The 17,884-nt window shown below is 45.4% G+C and overlaps 6 non-coding genes across 6 annotated transcripts; all 6 read left to right on the top strand.

Annotated features, from left to right (window-relative positions):
• Positions 1-2,083: 2,083 nt before the first annotated feature.
• trnav-uac (transfer RNA valine (anticodon UAC)) lies at positions 2,084-2,156 on the top strand. Its single transcript has one exon. It is a non-coding gene; the product is annotated as a tRNA-Val (tRNA).
• A 2,815-nt stretch (positions 2,157-4,971) lies between these two features.
• Positions 4,972-5,044, top strand: trnav-uac (transfer RNA valine (anticodon UAC)). Its single transcript has one exon. It is a non-coding gene; the product is annotated as a tRNA-Val (tRNA).
• A 2,814-nt stretch (positions 5,045-7,858) lies between these two features.
• On the top strand, positions 7,859-7,931 carry trnav-uac (transfer RNA valine (anticodon UAC)). The gene has a single exon. It is a non-coding gene; the product is annotated as a tRNA-Val (tRNA).
• Positions 7,932-10,745: 2,814 nt separating this feature from the next.
• On the top strand, positions 10,746-10,818 carry trnav-uac (transfer RNA valine (anticodon UAC)). Its single transcript has one exon. It is a non-coding gene; the product is annotated as a tRNA-Val (tRNA).
• A 2,814-nt stretch (positions 10,819-13,632) lies between these two features.
• On the top strand, positions 13,633-13,705 carry trnav-uac (transfer RNA valine (anticodon UAC)). Its single transcript has one exon. It is a non-coding gene; the product is annotated as a tRNA-Val (tRNA).
• Positions 13,706-16,520: 2,815 nt separating this feature from the next.
• On the top strand, positions 16,521-16,593 carry trnav-uac (transfer RNA valine (anticodon UAC)). Its single transcript has one exon. It is a non-coding gene; the product is annotated as a tRNA-Val (tRNA).
• The last annotated feature ends 1,291 nt before the right edge of the window (positions 16,594-17,884 follow it).

Here is a 17,884-nt window from a genome sequence, read left to right as displayed (position 1 = left end):
CAATCAAGGGCAGTGAGCACCTCTTCCGGAGTGGGGGTGGGGTGAGGTAATTACCTTTTGACTTCTGTTACTATGTTCAGAAACTGCCTTTTGGATTGAGGTGAACAGAAACTGCATTTCTAAAAAGCACCATGGAACTTGTTAAACTTTATTGAGTCACTTTTTCTCATCGATTCCCACACAGGTTTCCAACTCAGTTGGTATCGATGAGGCTCATGTCCAGGTGTGATAATCTCTGCAGCAAATTGCACGGTTAAGGTAAAAGGCAAGGAAAGTGGCATCTCGAACCGGCCCCGAGGTCAGACCTTCCTCACAATGTAATCTGTCGTTCTCGGATTGTAATGCTACCTCCGGTTTTAGGGTGGAACATTCTTTGGGAACCTTATTCTGCAAAACAGACACAGTGACTGAAACTATGCTGCACGGTATGATTTGGGACACGGCCTGCTCAGCTTTGTGCATTTTCCCTGTAGTCCGGTGTGTTTCATGTTCCGTGTAACCGTGAAAGTTGTCCTGTTTCGAACAATGGGTGAAATCATTGAGCAAAGCAAGAATCGAAACTGCAGTAATGTCAAGTAGCTCATGGTAATTTGACCCAATCATAACCGATCATATATTCTCACGCACTCACAGATACATTTGTAGCTGAATCCAGTCTGAGAAGATAGACTCAGCTTACCAGTGATTTTTGTCTGGATTGATGGGCTATCGTTAACTGCTGAGAAATTGATATTGTAGACGCGCACATCCCAGCAGCTGTGCGAGTCGGAGAGGGATCATGGAACCCTTTTCACGTGAGTTTGCATCTGTTGTTATGCAGGAACACAATTGGAAGTGCAAGAAAATGGACTCTCGGGCGTGTTGGTAGTGTGGCCGAGCCGTCTAAGGTGCTGGATTAAGGCTCCAGTCTCGACCGGGGCGTGGGTTCGTCTCCCACCGCCGCCTTTTCTGCTGAACAGCTCCAACGGAACAGCTGGTTTAAATGCTGTTTCAATCCCTGCCTCATTTCTGTTTAAAACAGAAGAAAAATGAGTTTGCTTCCCGGGGAATTGACTGCGGTGAGGGAAAGTGCCGAATTTTCCAAAGTGTCTGTGCTGTCATGATCGTGTTCGCTTCCCGCGCGGAAAATCGCCAGCAGCTCTACTGTCGCTTTCTGTTCCAGGCAAGTTGAGCTTTTACTGGAACCGAATGGAGACTGTTATTTCATCGTTGTTGCGAAACAGACTCCTCCGGTGACTCGACTCGTCGTTATTTGGTTTTCTGGCCAATGAGAAAATCGTTCCAATGTATTTCGATGTCATATGTTATTGAATTTCTCCCACTTCCTTCATTTCCGTCCTGCAGTCATCGGAAGGGAAAGGTAATCTAATCGACACTGTGATTGGTGAAATTCACTTTTTATGGCCCATTCTTATTATGTTCTTTCTTTGTCTCTTTGCAGCATTGTCTGGGAAGTGGTGGTGTACTCAGGCTCCAGTATGTTTGAAAGAGTAGTTTGGAATTGCCCTGTTGTTAGTTGTGTGATTACTTTATGGCTCATGCCCCCCGACACTCTCACATTTAGCATTCATGCTCGCTGTGTCTGAAAATGCATTTGGTTTTCCAGTTTTGTTTGTGTTCCGTGTTAAATGCTTTCTGTTTTGCGATTCGCTCAATACATTACGAATTAACAGGGTTTCTGAGGTAACTTCCAGCTGCAAAAATCCTCAACTGAGAATCTGGGAAACTTTCACGGAGTATGGTCAGTCGGAGCAAAAGTAAGGAAGTCGTTCGTTTCTGCAGTGTTTCACAATGCTACCTTTCCCGTGAGCAGTCGAACAGACTAAATGATTTTGCCACAGACTGCGACGGTAAGCTCCGCAAAAACGTAATTCTTTAAAGCAGGTGTAAGCAACACAACGTTATTGGGGTACACCGCGTGGAAACAGATACTTCGGTGTATCTCGTCCATGCTCACCACAAAGCCAAAATTAAACAAGTCCCATTAAACAACGAGCTAACGGAAACAGAAAGGTGAAAGGTAGAATGGCTTCAACTTTCAGTGCTGGATGCCACTGAGCTGCAGCGAGAGCGACTGCGGCTTGTTTCTGTAGTGTAGTGGTCATCACGTTCGCCTTACACGCGAAAGGTCCCCGGTTCGAAACTGGGCAGAAACTGTTTTGCTCTTCAACTGCAGCCTTTTACATGGACAAGAACGCAGCTTTCTTGCTTGATTTCCCAACTTCAAACCTGCCTTCGAGTTTGCTTGAACAAATCTTCTCTCGTAGTGCAGTGCAATGCAATGCAATTCCATTTAATTACTGTGCAAAGCATTGTAAAGTTTTTCTCCAACCTGGTTCTGATCATATCCCATTCTGTTTGAGAGTGTAGTTACCCCCTTCTGATCCTTCCACGAAAAGCATTACCACGGATTCCTCAAATAGTCTGTCTGTCAAATGTATCCCAAAGTCGTCTCTGAAAGACCTCATTTGGAAGGTGTCTGTCGTTATTCAACGTGCGAGAATTGGCACCAGATGTCCTGAATCATGTTTTGGAGCAGTTCCCACGTCACTGGCTCATTCAATCAGCAACAGCAATGAAAGAAATTACACTCTCAGAGGAACCTCTGGACCTGTGCTTTCATAGCGTCGCTAGTATTAAGGTGCGCCCCGAGATCTAAGCCACGTTGGAACTGAAACGGAGGAATCGACAGAGAGGCTACAGAATGACATCGCATCCATTTGGTTTTCTTTAAATCACTGACGAGCAGGAAAATGTAAACGGGGAGGGCGAGTGGGGAAGTGAGGCAGTTGCGGCTCTGGAGAAAGTCCTTCTTTGTGATTCATTCTGCAACCAGAGACGTGACGGTGACTCAGGCGTGAGAGCTCTTCACATCGTGAACAAAAAGCAATCAAGGGCAGTTAGCACCTCTTCCGGAGTGGGGGTGGGGTGAGGTAATTACCTTTTGACTTCTGTTACTATGTTCAGAAACTGCCTTTTGGATTGAGGTGAACAGAAACTGCATTTCTAAAAAGCACCATGGAACTTGTTAAACTTTATTGAGTCACTTTTTCTCATCGATTCCCACACAGGTTTCCAACTCAGTTGGTATCGATGAGGCTCATGTCCAGGTGTGATAATCTGTGCAGCAAATTGCACGGTTAAGGTAAAAGGCAAGGAAAGTGGCATCTCGAACCGGCCCCGAGGTCAGACCTTCCTCACAATGTAATCTGTCGTTCTCGGATTGTAATGCTACCTCCGGTTTTAGGGTGGAACATTCTTTGGGAACCTTATTCTGCAAAACAGACACAGTGACTGAAACTATGCTGCACGGTATGATTTGGGACACGGCCTGCTCAGCTTTGTGCATTTTCCCTGTAGTCCGGTGTGTTTCATGTTCCGTGTAACCGTGAAAGTTGTCCTGTTTCGAACAATGGGTGAAATCATTGAGCAAAGCAAGAATCGAAACTGCAGTAATGTCAAGTAGCTCATGGTAATTTGACCCAATCATAACCGATCATATATTCTCACGCACTCACAGATACATTTGTAGCTGAATGCAGTCTGAGAAGATAGACTCAGCTTACCAGTGATTTTTGTCTGGATTGATGGGCTATCGTTAACTGCTGAGAAATTGATATTGTAGACGCGCACATCCCAGCAGCTGTGCGAGTCGGAGAGGGATCATGGAACCCTTTTCACGTGAGTTTGCATCTGTTGTTATGCAGGAACACAATTGGAAGTGCAAGAAAATGGACTCTCGAGCGTGTTGGTAGTGTGGACGAGCCGTCTAAGGTGCTGGATTAAGGCTCCAGTCCCGACAGAGGCGTGGGTTCGTATCCCACCGCTGCCATTTCTGCTGAACAGCTCCAACGGAACAGCTGGTTTAAATGCTGTTTCAATCCCTGCCTCATTTCTGTTTAAAACAGAAGAAAAATGAGTTTGCTTCCCGGGGAATTGACTGCGGTGTGGGAAAGTGCCGAATTTTCCAAAGTGTCTGTGCTGTCATGATCGTGTTCGCTTCCCGCGCGGAAAATCGCCAGCAGCTCTATTGTCGTTTTCTGTTCCAGGCAAGTTGAGCTTTTACTGGAACCGAATGGAGACTGTTATTTCATCGTTGTTGCGAAACAGACTCCTCCGGTGACTCGACTAGTCGTTATTTGGTTTTCTGGCCAATGAGAAAATCGTTCCAATGTATTTCGATGTCATATGTTATTAAATTTCTCCCACTTCCTTCATTTCCGTCCTGCAGTCATCGGAAGGGAAAGGTAATCTAATCGAGACTGTGATTGGTGAAATTCACTTTTTATGGCCCATTCTTATTATGTTCTTTCTTTGTCTCTTTGCAGCATTGTCTGGGAAGTGGTGGTGTACTCAGGCTCCAGTATGTTTGAAAGAGTAGTTTGGAATTGCCCTGTTGTTAGTTGTGTGATTACTTTATGGCTCATGCCCCCCCGACACTCTCACATTTAGCATTCATGCTCGCTGTGTCTGAAAATGCATTTGGTTTTCCAGTTTTGTTTGTGTTCCGTGTTAAATGCTTTCTGTTTTGCGATTCGCTCAATACATTACGAATTAACAGGGTTTCTGAGGTAACTTCCAGCTGCAAAAATCCTCAACTGAGAATCTGGGAAACTTTCACGGAGTATGGTCAGTCGGAGCAAAAGTAAGGAAGTCGTTCGTTTCTGCAGTGTTTCACAATGCTACCTTTCCCGTGAGCAGTCGAACAGACTAAATGATTTTGCCACAGACTGCGACGGTAAGCTCCGCAAAAACGTAATTCTTTAAAGCAGGTGTAAGCAACACAACGTTATTGGGGTACACCGCGTGGAAACAGATACTTCGGTGTATCTCGTCCATGCTCACCACAAAGCCAAAATTAAACAAGTCCCATTAAACAACGAGCTAACGGAAACAGAAAGGTGAAAGGTAGAATGGCTTCAACTTTCAGTGCTGGATGCCACTGAGCTGCAGCGAGAGCGACTGCGGCTTGTTTCTGTAGTGTAGTGGTCATCACGTTCGCCTTACACGCGAAAGGTCCCCGGTTCGAAACTGGGCAGAAACTGTTTTGCTCTTCAACTGCAGCCTTTTACATGGACAAGAACGCAGCTTTCTTGCTTGATTTCCCAACTTCAAACCTGCCTTCGAGTTTGCTTGAACAAATCTTCTCTCGTAGTGCAGTGCAATGCAATGCAATTCCATTTAATTACTGTGCAAAGCATTGTAAAGTTTTTCTCCAACCTGGTTCTGATCATATCCCATTCTGTTTGAGAGTGTAGTTACCCCCTTCTGATCCTTCCACGAAAAGCATTACCACGGATTCCTCAAATAGTCTGTCTGTCAAATGTATCCCAAAGTCGTCTCTGAAAGACCTCATTTGGAAGGTGTCTGTCGTTATTCAACGTGCGAGAATTGGCACCAGATGTCCTGAATCATGTTTTGGAGCAGTTCCCACGTCACTGGCTCAATCAATCAGCAACAGCAATGAAAGAAATTACACTCTCAGAGGAACCTCTGGACCTGTGCTTTCATAGCGTCGCTAGTATTAAGGTGCGCCCCGAGATCTAAGCCACGTTGGAACTGAAACGGAGGAATCGACAGAGAGGCTACAGAATGACATCGCATCCATTTGGTTTTCTTTAAATCACTGACGAGCAGGAAAATGTAAACGGGGAGGGCGAGTGGGGAAGTGAGGCAGTTGCGGCTCTGGAGAAAGTCCTTCTTTGTGATTCATTCTGCAACCAGAGACGTGACGGTGACTCAGGCGTGAGAGCTCTTCACATCGTGAACAAAAAGCAATCAAGGGCAGTTAGCACCTCTTCCGGAGTGGGGGTGGGGTGAGGTAATTACCTTTTGACTTCTGTTACTATGTTCAGAAACTGCCTTTTGGATTGAGGTGAACAGAAACTGCATTTCTAAAAAGCACCATGGAACTTGTTAAACTTTATTGAGTCACTTTTTCTCATCGATTCCCACACAGGTTTCCAACTCAGTTGGTATCGATGAGGCTCATGTCCAGGTGTGATAATCTCTGCAGCAAATTGCACGGTTAAGGTAAAAGGCAAGGAAAGTGGCATCTCGAACCGGCCCCGAGGTCAGACCTTCCTCACAATGTAATCTGTCATTCTCGGATTGTAATGCTACCTCCGGTTTTAGGGTGGAACATTCTTTGGGAACCTTATTCTGCAAAACAGACACAGTGACTGAAACTATGCTGCACGGTATGATTTGGGACACGGCCTGCTCAGCTTTGTGCATTTTCCCTGTAGTCCGGTGTGTTTCATGTTCCGTGTAACCGTGAAAGTTGTCCTGTTTCGAACAATGGGTGAAATCATTGAGCAAAGCAAGAATCGAAACTGCAGTAATGTCAAGTAGCTCATGGTAATTTGACCCAATCATAACCGATCATATATTCTCACGCATTCACAGATACATTTGTAGCTGAATGCAGTCTGAGAAGATAGACTCAGCTTACCAGTGATTTTTGTCTGGATTGATGGGCTATCGTTAACTGCTGAGAAATTGATATTGTAGACGCGCACATCCCAGCAGCTGTGCGAGTCGGAGAGGGATCATGGAACCCTTTTCACGTGAGTTTGCATCTGTTGTTATGCAGGAACACAATGGGAAGTGCAAGAAAATGGACTATCGAGCGTGTTGGTAGTGTGGCCGAGCGGTCTAAGGCGCTGGATTAAGGCTCCAGTCTCGACAGAGGCGTGGGTTCGTATCCCACCGCTGCCATTTCTGCTGAACAGCTCCAACGGGACAGCTGGTTTAAATGCTGTTTCAATCCCTGCCTCATTTCTGTTTAAAACAGAAGAAAAATGAGTTTGCTTCCCGGGGAATTGACTGCGGTGTGGGAAAGTGCCGAATTTTCCAAAGTGTCTGTGCTGTCATGATCGTGTTCGCTTCCCGCGCGGAAAATCGCCAGCAGCTCTATTGTCGCTTTCTGTTCCAGGCAAGTTGAGCTTTTACTGGAACCGAATGGAGACTGTTATTTCATCGTTGTTGCGAAACAGACTCCTCCGGTGACTCGACTAGTCGTTATTTGGTTTTCTGGCCAATGAGAAAATCGTTCCAATGTATTTCGATGTCATATGTTATTAAATTTCTCCCACTTCCTTCATTTCCGTCCTGCAGTCATCGGAAGGGAAAGGTAATCTAATCGAGACTGTGATTGGTGAAATTCACTTTTTATGGCCCATTCTTATTATGTTCTTTATTTGTCTCTTTGCAGCATTGTCTGGGAAGTGGTGGTGTACTCAGGCTCCAGTATTTTTGAAAGAGTAGTTTGGAATTGCCCTGTTGTTAGTTGTGTGATTACTTTATGGCTCATGCCCCCTGACACTCTCACATTTAGCATTCATGCTCGCTGTGTCTGAAAATGCATTTGGTTTTCCAGTTTTGTTTGTGTTCCGTGTTAAATGCTTTCTGTTTTGCGATTCGCTCAATACATTACGAATTAACAGGGTTTCTGAGGTAACTTCCAGCTGCAAAAATCCTCAACTGAGAATCTGGGAAACTTTCACGGAGTATGGTCAGTCGGAGCAAAAGTAAGGAAGTCGTTCGTTTCTGCAGTGTTTCACAATGCTACCTTTCCCGTGAGCAGTCGAACAGACTAAATGATTTTGCCACAGACTGCGACGGTAAGCTCCGCAAAAACGTAATTCTTTAAAGCAGGTGTAAGCAACACAACGTTATTGGGGTACACCGCGTGGAAACAGATACTTCGGTGTATCTCGTCCATGCTCACCACAAAGCCAAAATTAAACAAGTCCCATTAAACAACGAGCTAACGGTAACAGAAAGGTGAAAGGTAGAATGGCTTCAACTTTCAGTGCTGGATGCCACTGAGCTGCAGCGAGAGCGACTGCGGCTTGTTTCTGTAGTGTAGTGGTCATCACGTTCGCCTTACACGCGAAAGGTCCCCGGTTCGAAACTGGGCAGAAACTGTTTTGCTCTTCAACTGCAGCCTTTTACATGGACAAGAACGCAGCTTTCTTGCTTGATTTCCCAACTTCAAACCTGCCTTCGAGTTTGCTTGAACAAATCTTCTCTCGTAGTGCAGTGCAATGCAATGCAATTCCATTTAATTACTGTGCAAAGCATTGTAAAGTTTTTCTCCAACGTGGTTCTGATCATATCCCATTCTGTTTGAGAGTGTAGTTACCCCCTTCTGATCCTTCCACGAAAAGCATTACCACGGATTCCTCAAATAGTCTGTCTGTCAAATGTATCCCAAAGTCGTCTCTGAAAGACCTCATTTGGAAGGTGTCTGTCGTTATTCAACGTGCGAGAATTGGCACCAGATGTCCTGAATCATGTTTTGGAGCAGTTCCCACGTCACTGGCTCAATCAATCAGCAACAGCAATGAAAGAAATTACACTCTCAGAGGAACCTCTGGACCTGTGCTTTCATAGCGTCGCTAGTATTAAGGTGCGCCCCGAGATCTAAGCCACGTTGGAACTGAAACGGAGGAATCGACAGAGAGGCTACAGAATGACATCGCATCCATTTGGTTTTCTTTAAATCACTGACGAGCAGGAAAATGTAAACGGGGAGGGCGAGTGGGGAAGTGAGGCAGTTGCGGCTCTGGAGAAAGTCCTTCTTTGTGATTCATTCTGCAACCAGAGACGTGACGGTGACTCAGGCGTGAGAGCTCTTCACATCGTGAACAAAAAGCAATCAAGGGCAGTTAGCACCTCTTCCGGAGTGGGGGTGGGGTGAGGTAATTACCTTTTGACTGCTGTTACTATGTTCAGAAACTGCCTTTTGGATTGAGGTGAACAGAAACTGCATTTCTATAAAGCACCATGGAACTTGTTAAACTTTATTGAGTCGCTTTTTCTCATCGATTCCCACACAGGTTTCCAACTCAGTTGGTATCGATGAGGCTCATGTCCAGGTGTGATAATCTCTGCAGCAAATTGCACGGTTAAGGTAAAAGGCAAGGAAAGTGGCATCTCGAACCGGCCCCGAGGTCAGACCTTCCTCACAATGTAATCTGTCATTCTCGGATTGTAATGCTACCTCCGGTTTTAGGGTGGAACATTCTTTGGGAACCTTATTCTGCAAAACAGACACAGTGACTGAAACTATGCTGCACGGTATGATTTGGGACACGGCCTGCTCAGCTTTGTGCATTTTCCCTGTAGTCCGGTGTGTTTCATGTTCCGTGTAACCGTGAAAGTTGTCCTGTTTCGAACAATGGGTGAAATCATTGAGCAAAGCAAGAATCGAAACTGCAGTAATGTCAAGTAGCTCATGGTAATTTGACCCAATCATAACCGATCATATATTCTCACGCATTCACAGATACATTTGTAGCTGAATGCAGTCTGAGAAGATAGACTCAGCTTACCAGTGATTTTTGTCTGGATTGATGGGCTATCGTTAACTGCTGAGAAATTGATATTGTAGACGCGCACATCCCAGCAGCTGTGCGAGTCGGAGAGGGATCATGGAACCCTTTTCACGTGAGTTTGCATCTGTTGTTATGCAGGAACACAATGGGAAGTGCAAGAAAATGGACTATCGAGCGTGTTGGTAGTGTGGCCGAGCGGTCTAAGGCGCTGGATTAAGGCTCCAGTCTCGACAGAGGCGTGGGTTCGTATCCCACCGCTGCCATTTCTGCTGAACAGCTCCAACGGGACAGCTGGTTTAAATGCTGTTTCAATCCCTGCCTCATTTCTGTTTAAAACAGAAGAAAAATGAGTTTGCTTCCCGGGGAATTGACTGCGGTGTGGGAAAGTGCCGAATTTTCCAAAGTGTCTGTGCTGTCATGATCGTGTTCGCTTCCCGCGCGGAAAATCGCCAGCAGCTCTATTGTCGCTTTCTGTTCCAGGCAAGTTGAGCTTTTACTGGAACCGAATGGAGACTGTTATTTCATCGTTGTTGCGAAACAGACTCCTCCGGTGACTCGACTAGTCGTTATTTGGTTTTCTGGCCAATGAGAAAATCGTTCCAATGTATTTCGATGTCATATGTTATTAAATTTCTCCCACTTCCTTCATTTCCGTCCTGCAGTCATCGGAAGGGAAAGGTAATCTAATCGAGACTGTGATTGGTGAAATTCACTTTTTATGGCCCATTCTTATTATGTTCTTTATTTGTCTCTTTGCAGCATTGTCTGGGAAGTGGTGGTGTACTCAGGCTCCAGTATTTTTGAAAGAGTAGTTTGGAATTGCCCTGTTGTTAGTTGTGTGATTACTTTATGGCTCATGCCCCCTGACACTCTCACATTTAGCATTCATGCTCGCTGTGTCTGAAAATGCATTTGGTTTTCCAGTTTTGTTTGTGTTCCGTGTTAAATGCTTTCTGTTTTGCGATTCGCTCAATACATTACGAATTAACAGGGTTTCTGAGGTAACTTCCAGCTGCAAAAATCCTCAACTGAGAATCTGGGAAACTTTCACGGAGTATGGTCAGTCGGAGCAAAAGTAAGGAAGTCGTTCGTTTCTGCAGTGTTTCACAATGCTACCTTTCCCGTGAGCAGTCGAACAGACTAAATGATTTTGCCACAGACTGCGACGGTAAGCTCCGCAAAAACGTAATTCTTTAAAGCAGGTGTAAGCAACACAACGTTATTGGGGTACACCGCGTGGAAACAGATACTTCGGTGTATCTCGTCCATGCTCACCACAAAGCCAAAATTAAACAAGTCCCATTAAACAACGAGCTAACGGTAACAGAAAGGTGAAAGGTAGAATGGCTTCAACTTTCAGTGCTGGATGCCACTGAGCTGCAGCGAGAGCGACTGCGGCTTGTTTCTGTAGTGTAGTGGTCATCACGTTCGCCTTACACGCGAAAGGTCCCCGGTTCGAAACTGGGCAGAAACTGTTTTGCTCTTCAACTGCAGCCTTTTACATGGACAAGAACGCAGCTTTCTTGCTTGATTTCCCAACTTCAAACCTGCCTTCGAGTTTGCTTGAACAAATCTTCTCTCGTAGTGCAGTGCAATGCAATGCAATTCCATTTAATTACTGTGCAAAGCATTGTAAAGTTTTTCTCCAACGTGGTTCTGATCATATCCCATTCTGTTTGAGAGTGTAGTTACCCCCTTCTGATCCTTCCACGAAAAGCATTACCACGGATTCCTCAAATAGTCTGTCTGTCAAATGTATCCCAAAGTCGTCTCTGAAAGACCTCATTTGGAAGGTGTCTGTCGTTATTCAACGTGCGAGAATTGGCACCAGATGTCCTGAATCATGTTTTGGAGCAGTTCCCACGTCACTGGCTCAATCAATCAGCAACAGCAATGAAAGAAATTACACTCTCAGAGGAACCTCTGGACCTGTGCTTTCATAGCGTCGCTAGTATTAAGGTGCGCCCCGAGATCTAAGCCACGTTGGAACTGAAACGGAGGAATCGACAGAGAGGCTACAGAATGACATCGCATCCATTTGGTTTTCTTTAAATCACTGACGAGCAGGAAAATGTAAACGGGGAGGGCGAGTGGGGAAGTGAGGCAGTTGCGGCTCTGGAGAAAGTCCTTCTTTGTGATTCATTCTGCAACCAGAGACGTGACGGTGACTCAGGCGTGAGAGCTCTTCACATCGTGAACAAAAAGCAATCAAGGGCAGTTAGCACCTCTTCCGGAGTGGGGGTGGGGTGAGGTAATTACCTTTTGACTTCTGTTACTATGTTCAGAAACTGCCTTTTGGATTGAGGTGAACAGAAACTGCATTTCTAAAAAGCACCATGGAACTTGTTAAACTTTATTGAGTCACTTTTTCTCATCGATTCCCACACAGGTTTCCAACTCAGTTGGTATCGATGAGGCTCATGTCCAGGTGTGATAATCTCTGCAGCAAATTGCAAGGTTAAGGTAAAAGGCAAGGAAAGTGGCATCTCGAACCGGCCCCGAGGTCAGACCTTCCTCACAATGTAATCTGTCATTCTCGGATTGTAATGCTACCTCCGGTTTTAGGGTGGAACATTCTTTGGGAACCTTATTCTGCAAAACAGACACAGTGACTGAAACTATGCTGCACGGTATGATTTGGGACACGGCCTGCTCAGCTTTGTGCATTTTCCCTGTAGTCCGGTGTGTTTCATGTTCCGTGTCACCGTGAAAGTTGTCCTGTTTCGAACAATGGGTGAAATCATTGAGCAAAGCAAGAATCGAAACTGCAGTAATGTCAAGTAGCTCATGGTAATTTGACCCAATCATAACCGATCATATATTCTCACGCACTCACAGATACATTTGTAGCTGAATGCAGTCTGAGAAGATAGACTCAGCTTACCAGTGATTTTTGTCTGGATTGATGGGCTATCGTTAACTGCTGAGAAATTGATATTGTAGACGCGCACATCCCAGCAGCTGTGCGAGTCGGAGAGGGATCATGGAACCCTTTTCACGTGAGTTTGCATCTGTTGTTATGCAGGAACACAATGGGAAGTGCAAGAAAATGGACTCTCGAACGTGTTGGTATTGTGGCCGAGCCGTCTACGGTGCTGGATTAAGGCTCCAGTCTCGACCGAGGCGTGGGTTCGTATCCCACCGCTGCCTTTTCTGCTGAACAGCTCCAACGGAACAGCTGGTTTAAATGCTGTTTCAATCCCTGCCTCATTTCTGTTTAAAACAGAAGAAAAATGAGTTTGCTTCCCGGGGAATTGACTGCGGTGTGGGAAAGTGCCGAATTTTCCAAAGTGTCTGTGCTGTCATGATCGTGTTCGCTTCCCGCGCGGAAAATCGCCAGCAGCTCTACTGTTGCTTTCTGTTCCAGGCAAGTTGAGCTTTTACTGGAACCGAATGGAGACTGTTATTTCATCGTTGTTGCGAAACAGACTCCTCCGGTGACTCGACTAGTCGTTATTTGGTTTTCTGGCCAATGAGAAAATCGTTCCAATGTATTTCGATGTCATATGTTATTAAATTTCTCCCACTTCCTTCATTTCCGTCCTGCAGTCATCGGAAGGGAAAGGTAATCTAATCGAGACTGTGATTGGTGAAATTCACTTTTTATGGCCCATTCTTATTATGTTCTTTCTTTGTCTCTTTGCAGCATTGTCTGGGAAGTGGTGGTGTACTCAGGCTCCAGTATGTTTGAAAGAGTAGTTTGGAATTGCCCTGTTGTTAGTTGTGTGATTACTTTATGGCTCATGCCCCCTGACACTCTCACATTTAGCATTCATGCTCGCTGTGTCTGAAAATGCATTTGGTTTTCCAGTTTTGTTTGTGTTCCGTGTTAAATGCTTTCTGTTTTGCGATTCGCTCAATACATTACGAATTAACAGGGTTTCTGAGGTAACTTCCAGCTGCAAAAATCCTCAACTGAGAATCTGGGAAACTTTCACGGAGTATGGTCAGTCGGAGCAAAAGTAAGGAAGTCGTTCGTTTCTGCAGTGTTTCACAATGCTACCTTTCCCGTGAGCAGTCGAACAGACTAAATGATTTTGCCACAGACTGCGACGGTAAGCTCCGCAAAAACGTAATTCTTTAAAGCAGGTGTAAGCAACACAACGTTATTGGGGTACACCGCGTGGAAACAGATACTTCGGTGTATCTCGTCCATGCTCACCACATAGCCAAAATTAAACAAGTCCCATTAAACAACGAGCTAACGGAAACAGAAAGGTGAAAGGTAGAATGGCTTCAACTTTCAGTGCTGGATGCCACTGAGCTGCAGCGAGAGCGACTGCGGCTTGTTTCTGTAGTGTAGTGGTCATCACGTTCGCCTTACACGCGAAAGGTCCCCGGTTCGAAACTGGGCAGAAACTGTTTTGCTCTTCAACTGCAGCCTTTTACGTGGACAAGAACGCAGCTTTCTTGCTTGATTTCCCAACTTCAAACCTGCCTTCGAGTTTGCTTGAACAAATCTTCTCTCGTAGTGCAGTGCAATGCAATGCAATTCCATTTAATTACTGTGCAAAGCATTGTAAAGTTTTTCTCCAACCTGGTTCTGATCATATCCCATTCTGTTTGAGAGTGTAGTTACCCCCTTCTGATCCTTCCACGAAAAGCATTACCACGGATTCCTCAAATAGTCTATCTGTCAAATGTATCCCAAAGTCGTCTCTGAAAGACCTCATTTGGAAGGTGTCTGTCGTTATTCAACGTGCGAGAATTGGCACCAGATGTCCTGAATCATATTTTGGAGCAGTTCCCACGTCACTGGCTCATTCAATCAGCAACAGCAATGAAAGAAATTACACTCTCAGAGGAACCTCTGGACCTGTGCTTTCATAGCGTCGCTAGTATTAAGGTGCGCCCCGAGATCTAAGCCACGTTGGAACTGAAACGGAGGAATCGACAGAGAGGCTACAGAATGACATCGCATCCATTTGGTTTTCTTTAAATCACTGACGAGCAGGAAAATGTAAACGGGGAGGGCGAGTGGGGAAGTGAGGCAGTTGCGGCTCTGGAGAAAGTCCTTCTTTGTGATTCATTCTGCAACCAGAGACGTGACGGTGACTCAGGCGTGAGAGCTCTTCACATCGTGAACAAAAAGCAATCAAGGGCAGTTAGCACCTCTTCCGGAGTGGGGGTGGGGTGAGGTAATTACCTTTTGACTTCTGTTACTATGTTCAGAAACTGCCTTTTGGATTGAGGTGAACAGAAACTGCATTTCTAAAAAGCACCATGGAACTTGTTAAACTTTATTGAGTCACTTTTTCTCATCGATTCCCACACAGGTTTCCAACTCAGTTGGTATCGATGAGGCTCATGTCCAGGTGTGATAATCTCTGCAGCAAATTGCACGGTTAAGGTAAAAGGCAAGGAAAGTGGCATCTCGAACCGGCCCCGAGGTCAGACCTTCCTCACAATGTAATCTGTCATTCTCGGATTGTAATGCTACCTCCGGTTTTAGGGTGGAACATTCTTTGGGAACCTTATTCTGCAAAACAGACACAGTGACTGAAACTATGCTGCACGGTATGATTTGGGACACGGCCTGCTCAGCTTTGTGCATTTTCCCTGTAGTCCGGTGTGTTTCATGTTCCGTGTAACCGTGAAAGTTGTCCTGTTTCGAACAATGGGTGAAATCATTGAGCAAAGCAAGAATCGAAACTGCAGTAATGTCAAGTAGCTCATGGTAATTTGACCCAATCATAACCGATCATATATTCTCACGCACTCACAAATACATTTGTAGCTGAATGCAGTCTGAGAAGATAGACTCAGCTTACCAGTGATTTTTGTCTGGATTGATGGGCTATCGTTAACTGCTGAGAAATTGATATTGTAGACGCGCACATCCCAGCAGTTGTGCGATTCGGAGAGGGATCATGGAACCCTTTTCACGTGAGTTTGCATCTGTTGTTATGCAGGAACACAATTGGAAGTGCAAGAAAATGGACGCTCGAGCGTGTTGGTAGTGTGGCCGAGCGGTCTAAGGCGCTGGATTAAGGCTCAGGTCTCGACAGAGGCGTGGGTTCGTACCCCACCGCTGCCATTTCTGCTGAACAGCTCCAACGGAACAGCTGGTTTAAACGCTGTTTCAATCCCTGCCTCATTTCTGTTTAAAACAGAAGAAAAATGAGTTTGCTTCCCGGGGAATTGACTGCGGTGTGGGAAAGTGCCGAATTTTCCAAAGTGTCTGTGCTGTCATGATCGTGTTCGCTTCCCGCGCGGAAAATCGCCAGCAGCTCTACTGTTGCTTTCTGTTCCAGGCAAGTTGAGCTTTTACTGGAACCGAATGGAGACTGTTATTTCATCGTTGTTGCGAAACAGACTCCTCCGGTGACTCGACTCGTCGTTATTTGGTTTTCTGGCCAATGAGAAAATCGTTCCAATGTATTTCGATGTCATATGTTATTAAATTTCTCCCACTTCCTTCATTTCCGTCCTGCAGTCATCGGAAGGGAAAGGTAATCTAATCGAGACTGTGATTGGTGAAATTCACTTTTTATGGCCCATTCTTATTATGTTCTTTCTTTGTCTCTTTGCAGCATTGTCTGGGAAGTGGTGGTGCACTCAGGCTCCAGTATGTTTGAAAGAGTAGTTTGGAATTGCCCTGTTGTTAGTTGTGTGATTACTTTATGGCTCATGCCCCCCCGACACTCTCACATTTAGCATTCATGCTCGCTGTGTCTGAAAATGCATTTGGTTCTCCAGTTTTGTTTGTGTTCCGTGTTAAATGCTTTCTGTTTTGCGATTCGCTCAATACATTACGAATTAACAGGGTTTCTGAGGTAACTTCCAGCTGCAAAAATCCTCAACTGAGAATCTGGGAAACTTTCACGGAGTATGGTCAGTCGGAGCAAAAGTAAGGAAGTCGTTCGTTTCTGCAGTGTTTCACAATGCTACCTTTCCCGTGAGCAGTCGAACAGACTAAATGATTTTGCCACAGACTGCGACGGTAAGCTCCGCAAAAACGTAATTCTTTAAAGCAGGTGTAAGCAACACAACGTTATTGGGGTACACCGCGTGGAAACAGATACTTCGGTGTATCTCGTCCATGCTCACAACAAAGCCAAAATTAAACAAGTCCCATTAAACAACGAGCTAACGGAAACAGAAAGGTGAAAGGTAGAATGGCTTCAACTTTCAGTGCTGGATGCCACTGAGCTGCAGTGAGGGCGACTGCGGCTTGTTTCTGTAGTGTAGTGGTCATCACGTTCGCCTTACACGCGAAAGGTCCCCGGTTCGAAACTGGGCAGAAACTGTTTTGCTCTTCAACTGCAGCCTTTTACATGGACAAGAACGCAGCTTTCTTGCTTGATTTCCCAACTTCAAACCTGCCTTCGAGTTTGCTTGAACAAATCTTCTCTCGTAGTGCAGTGCAATGCAATGCAATTCCATTTAATTACTGTGCAAAGCATTGTAAAGTTTTTCTCCAACCTGGTTCTGATCATATGCCATTCTGTTTGAGAGTGTAGTTACCCCCTTCTGATCCTTCCACGAAAAGCATTACCGCATTCGCATTCCTTGCGCAGGTGGCCCGGTTCAAAGACAGAGATGAAGCTGATGTGCTGGTGTCACAGTGCACCACGGATTCCTCAACTAGTCTGTCTGTCAAATGTATCCCAAAGTCGTCTCTGAAAGACCTCATTTGGAAGGTGTCTGTCGTTATTCAACGTGCGAGAATTGGCACCAGAGGTCCTGAATCATGTTTTGGAGCAGTTCCCACGTCAGTGGCTCATTCAATCAGCAACAGCAATGAAAGAAATTACACTCTCAGAGGAACCTCTGGACCTGTGCTTTCATAGCGTCGCTAGTATTAAGGTGCGCCCCGAGATCTAAGCCACGTTGGAACTGAAACGGAGGAATCGACAGAGAGGCTACAGAATGACATCGCATCCATTTGGTTTTCTTTAAATCACTGACGAGCAGGAAAATGTAAACGGGGAGGGCGTGTGGGGAAGTGAGGCAGTTGCGGCTCTGGAGAAAGTCCTTCTTTGTGATTCATTCTGCAACCAGAGACGTGACGGTGACTCAGGCGTGAGAGCTCTTCACATCGTGAACAAAAAGCAATCAAGGGCAGTTAGCACCTCTTCCGGAGTGGGGGTGGGGTGATGGTAATTACCTTTTGACTTCTGTTACTATGTTCAGAAACTGCCTTTTGGATTGAGGTGAACAGAAACTGCATTTCTAAAAAGCACCATGGAACTTGTTAAACTTTATTGAGTCACTTTTTCTCATCGATTCCCACACAGGTTTCCAACTCAGTTGGTATCGATGAGGCTCATGTCCAGGTGTGATAATCTCTGCAGCAAATTGCACGGTTAAGGTAAAAGGCAAGGAAAGTGGCATCTCGAACCGGCCCCGAGGTCAGACCTTCCTCACAATGTAATCTGTCATTCTCGGATTGTAATGCTACCTCCGGTTTTAGGGTGGAACATTCTTTGGGAACCTTATTCTGCAAAACAGACACAGTGACTGAAACTATGCTGCACGGTATGATTTGGGACACGGCCTGCTCAGCTTTGTGCATTTTCCCTGTAGTCCGGTGTGTT

Source organism: Chiloscyllium punctatum, chromosome 18 (assembly GCF_047496795.1).
Source record: "Chiloscyllium punctatum isolate Juve2018m chromosome 18, sChiPun1.3, whole genome shotgun sequence".
Classification (NCBI taxonomy): Eukaryota; Metazoa; Chordata; class Chondrichthyes; order Orectolobiformes; family Hemiscylliidae; genus Chiloscyllium; species Chiloscyllium punctatum.
This window is presented reverse-complemented; position numbering and strand designations above follow the sequence as displayed.